Raw genomic sequence first — 6,000 nt, 5'->3', positions numbered from 1 at the left:
GCTCAACTGATTTTCATCAAACATGTCTAAGAACACTCGCACATAAGTCCCCTTTCATACGAAAAAAACTAAATTGAAATCACTGCATCCGTTCGGGAGTTATGATGCCACAGACAGACAGACAGACAGACAGACAGACAGACACGTCAAACTTATAACACCCCTCTTTTTGCGTCGGGGGTTAATAAGATAAATGTAAAAAGGAACGGAATCTGCGCAATCTTTCTAAAGAATCGCTACTAATGAAGCTGATAATTGGATGAACAATCTCTAATTGAATGCAAATAAGTGTTCGCAGTGTTACGTCTCTGATTGCACCCCGGAGGCGAGGGCCGACAGCCATCTTACTTTCGTTCCGCTCGTCTATTCTTAGAGATTTCCCACAATTTGCTGTTCGATCGCCGAGATAAATAACTGTTTCTGTTTTAGTGGCTCACACACATTGAATGTAATTGGTTTGGAATATCAAGTGTTTCTCGAACACTCGCATATCTTTACAAATATTTCTTAGTTATATGTTACATACGGGAGGGCCAATTTTCCCACAATAGTATCCACTTGACCAAGAATATCCTTTCCCACTTTTTTGGCAGAAATGTTTCGCTACATTTACGACGTGTTGATGCACGCGACGAGAATAGTATATTCTTAACACGCGACTATCAAAAACTATGATTGTTGGCTTCAGTTGCAACATGCGCGCGGTTGTTGTCGATTATTTAACGAGAAACAATGCAGAGTCGCACGCGCACCGCGCCGATGCTTCTCACGGCTGCCGAAGGTCGCGGATAACTCTGTTCTTACAACACGCTTTAAATTATTTGATTTCATAATTTTTGGCGCTCCAACGTATGCCTCTAAACGATAGGCCACAGTGTAAACATTCTCTGTATGACCAATTCGCTACATTTACCCAGAATGTAAACTCACATCGAATCGATTAGACATGTACATTTACACCCTTTCGAAACTTTTGCAAACTTGTTCGTAGGCTGCAAGAATCTAGATGAATAATTGCTAAAATTCCAGTGTAAACTCATACGTGTTAACATGTTATGGCATGCTGTCAATTGCGAGAAATGTCCTCCTATATTTCTTAACTAATAATTACTTCCTGTTAGATCACCGTAATACATGTGGTTGCAAATCTCTGCAAACTAAATAGGAAGGTGGGTAATTTATAATAGTATTTACGTCAAATTAATCTCGTACCAGGACCTGTTTGAAAAATAAATCCTTAGTGATAAAGCTAGATATCATGTCGGCTATTAGATCGGCATATTAGATTGAATGCAACAACTTATTGCGTGCGTTACTCGATAGGTACCTATTACATATCATCGCATTCACAAGTTTACAAGTACTTACACAGTCAAGTACTTTAATAAAAGCAATGAAATAAAAATCATGTGCACGATACGCTCAGCCTATTTGTGATGCAATTGCAGTTTTATATATTTGGTTATATATTCAGAAGTGTGGTTCTCAATAATTTATCAATTTGTGTTGTGATTCCATGAAAATGTTGATTTCATAAACGCTGAAACCACATCATACCCATACAACATGCGAATATATATTTTTTTATGGAATAAGCCGGTAAACCGGAGTCCACCTGATGGTAAGCAATCGCCGCCGCCTATGGATACCCAAAACATCAGAGGCGTTACAAATGCGTTGCCGACCTTTTGGGGGTTAGGAATTTAAGGGTTGTTGGAGAATCGGAGATTAGGAGGGGGTTAATTGGGCCTAGAGATTAACCTCACTGAAACAACACAAGCGTTTATGTGAGGCTATGATATCACTCAGGTCGAGCCGGCCCTTTCGTGCCGAAGCATGGTTTTTAAACACCTATATTTGTATATAGTGCATTACGAAGTATTAGTTTCAACCCTATTAGGTTAATAAATGAACAAAGCACACAGGATGAATGAAAACTTCACACAGGTTAATATGGCACCCACATAAACACCAAACTCTTCCGTCATTAAGTGAAACTCACTAACTAGAATTAATTTATAACCGTCGTTAATATCGCCGCTTAACTATTTGATCTAACTGAAAGTGTTATCAATGCGGATATTTAATATAATAAAATTGTAATGCATTATAATAATTCACGGTAATTTATGTACGTCAAATAGTGTTGTTACTATAATATACACAATATCAGGCAATATATTTTATTGAATTTTTTTTTCATTTCATGTCGTTATCTTTATTAGTGAAAGATCTGGGTGTATGGAATATTCATCATTTTAATAAATTGTATAGATAAGTATTGTATATTTGTATCACCTCTTAACCAGTAACTTAGTCAATCCAATTATGATCTAGTATACCTCTTTACCCGTACACAACAAATACGAAAGTGGATTTTAACGTGATTTAAAAAGAGGTATTCATTTCATCCCGTCAACTTTAAAACCATTTCTCATACATTAGCAAATGAGATGCCATTTGAAGGCAAGCATCTTCATATGAAGAATTAAGCCATATTTTCAACATTTCGATCTACATATCTTAACTAATAACGTCAATCAGTTACATAATTCTTATTTGTATTTTAATTGCAAAGAAGAGGCCTTAATTGCCTACTTATCTAATATCCTCGAGGCCCATATCGCCACGGGCCACTTAACACGAACAACTGACACACTGATCTGGAGCACTTAGTGCGAGTTTGTTTTACGTTAACGCAATCGACAAGTTGTTGACGTTCGGCGCTCTGATTGGCTGTTCTAAATTTACTAACCAATCAGAGAGCTAAACACCGTAAAGCTTGGCGTTAATCCTCACTCAATACCCTGTGCCAATCCCATACAAATTGTAGTGAAAAAACTCACGCTAAGCAATCAGTATTAATTACGTCCGCTGATTGGTTCCTTTCAACGTTGTCAATATTATGATCATTTGAAGAAGATAATTAGACTATGATTGATTGATTGGTGGTTATTATAGCTACTTGATAATGTGAAGATTTCTAATTGTACATTGTTAGTCGCTTTTACTTTCTTAGATTAGTACTTCAGCTTTGAAAACGTGCGCAGATGTGACTGTGAAAGAATATTTGAAAGACTTAATGAATTAAAAGTAATTAATAGAAACTCGATTAATTAACAGAACCGGTATTTCTACGTAACAGCGAACGGAAAGAGATGAGACTAAGAATGTGCTTTATGCAAATATTATGCTAATACAAATACTACTAGCTATATTGGTTTTTTTAATTGACACCGTACGCTATTAAACGATCCTTGGTATTATGTAATGAAAATTTTAATAATAGATATAAGGTTTTTTTTAATTTGCGGACTGTAACCTGACACAAACTACTCTTTTTCTCACCTTATATGCTAGTCTTCTCCTTCTAGAAGAAGAAAGCATAACAAATAGGTTTTTTTATCAAGGGGGAAAATCATCCAATGACTTTTCCGGCCATGGGTGAGGCGAGAGGCAGTATCAGACTCTTACTGCCTAAATACCACCTCGTTCCTATTCCTGTTTTTCTAGCCAGGGCCCCGGTAAACCCACTAGGTAGTCCGTAGCTACAGATATAACAAATAGTAACGATAGTCCTGTACTATATATGCTATAGCCTCACCTTCTACCTAATATAAACACCAACAGCATGTTCCATAGCTTCAAAAGGTCAAACAAATCCTCTCGACTGTTTCTAAGTGCGCCAACAAATTTTCCTAAACCCTAAAGGGGAGGTTAGATAACTGAGCTCCGTACTGAGCTTTCACCTCGGTATATCACGAGCTGTGACCTCCCCCTCCCTCCCACCTTCCTCCGTGTCGCCCGCTTCCGTGAGCCTCAGGACTTGAGCTACAAGCCCATCGCGACCCACACCTGACCTCTTTCTAGGGCTGAGAGGAAAATATGGTAGAAATAATGATAGTTGCCAAAATGTTTCCTGATATATCAACTAATGTCCACCTCGGTCTGATATTACAAGTTAACTAGACTGGAGGTCTCAAGTTCGATTTTTATGATATCTAATTGATATATGACGAGTATTTATAATATCTGTCAAAACCCAGTAATAAAACGGAAAATGGGCAAAAATAGCAGATATGGCAATACGAGTAAGTCACCACCCCTATAGAACTTTATTGCTTTAGGTGCCTACAGATATTATAAAAGTAACAATCTTGTCAAGATATTCATACAAACTTATTAAATTGAAGGCGTATTATAGAAGCAATATTCTCAATAACGTATTAAACCACAGGTCAAATGCATAAACCTGTGAAATAAATTCTCATGGACTGACAACCCTATGTGCTTCGGAATATATCGTGTCGCTGGCGCCAAACGATTTGAACGTTACCTAATTCAATTTCCCTTCATTCTATTTCATCTGCGATATATCCAGGCAAATTGTTTTAAATGTAAACCCACTGTTATGCAGAATTTTGCAATAATTTTGATCAAGATAAAAATTAACATTTTAAACGCAATATCGTGTGAAAGCAAATCGATTTTAATGTTCGAGTATTAAATGTTCGTAGTGTCACAACGTTTAATGTTTCTCAGTACAAAGGATTGTTGAACATCTTAACCTCTTGTATTCACTGCTTTAGGCACTTATGATAGCTTAGTTTAGCGAAGATGGATTGTGAGAGCACGTCAAAATATTATTTCTAATGAAGATTTATGGATTGCACAAAGTCACCGAAAATGTGAATCGATTGTTACGGCAACTTAAAGGGCAATCCACATTCACAACTCCTGACATCTCCATATAAAGCCTGCAGCTGCGAGTGCTCTATCGATTCGGAAATGCATCGATTAATTTATAGAATCTAACGTAAAACCAGGTTACGAAAATTACCTCGGTACCTATTACAGAAATATTTTTATCAAGAAACGTGCTAAAATGTTTGTTCAACTCACGCGCTCACGGTGTGCCATGGAGCACAAGATCCGATGATCCGAAAATCATTTTCGATACTAGAGGTCAAAAGGTTCAAGATGGGTATCTTTCAAAATGTCAAACGGAGATGGAACAAATTTTAATGTCGAAAATGCGTTCAATTTGAACAATGTTGTAATAGTCTTTGCTTTTATGTACTCCAATCGAGGTCGACATTTTTATTGGTGCAATGCAACGAAGCGACATGAGACTCGGATAGCAAAACGTGGCGTGTGAAACTAATGTCTGTGACACTATCGGAACACCTCAACTGTCACTAATTAAGGTTACGGGGCGAAATTGCAAATTATAAATGCCAACGACTGACACTCTCTCTTGTTGGTAATTATAAAAATTAATGTGTGAGCCTTTTATCGATTCGATACCAATTAATCGATTATTCACCTTTTTAAGGGATAGGTATAGAAAAGATTTGGGTTAAGTTGTGACGTGAATGGTGCTATCAGCAATGAGTGGATGTCATTCGGATTAAATACCTATATCGAATGTATCGGATTAAAGAAATTTTGATTAGTTTTGAACAAAAAAAACTGTTACACATTACTAACACTAAAACAGTAATTACCTGGTTAACTTGACACAAAAACACATTCCCCAACAGTTGCTAGTGTATTTATCAGTTTGTTGTAATGTCTTCAATTTCCTGCGATGATAAAAAGATAACAATTTCTTCGATAGTTGCATCGGGGACTTTGCGTGCTGACTGCATTGTGCTAATAACACACACGCAAGATCGGTATGCATTACATTACAGACGACTTCCCTATTCTGAGCAGATAATATTTGTTATAAAGCAATCATGAAGATGTCATCGTCATAAACAAGATATAGAAAGATATCTACTAAGACTAGTTGCTGCTCGATTAACTGAAGATTTTGGATTAAAATCGGCAGTAATAAGTTATAATAATAAAAGTTAAGTACATTATAATAAAGACGCTCAAAAGACGGTGGTTTTTTAAACGCACAAGCCCCTCACAACTCCCAAAATTACAGCTACAACCACTACTTTATATAATTACTACATTTATTAACATCCCTAACAAAAATTTAATTGG

The sequence above is a fragment of the Spodoptera frugiperda genome, chromosome 20, assembly GCF_023101765.2.
Source record: "Spodoptera frugiperda isolate SF20-4 chromosome 20, AGI-APGP_CSIRO_Sfru_2.0, whole genome shotgun sequence".
NCBI classification, from domain to species: domain Eukaryota; kingdom Metazoa; phylum Arthropoda; class Insecta; order Lepidoptera; family Noctuidae; genus Spodoptera; species Spodoptera frugiperda.
The sequence above is the reverse complement of the archived record's forward strand: the minus strand, read 5'-3'. Positions refer to the sequence as shown.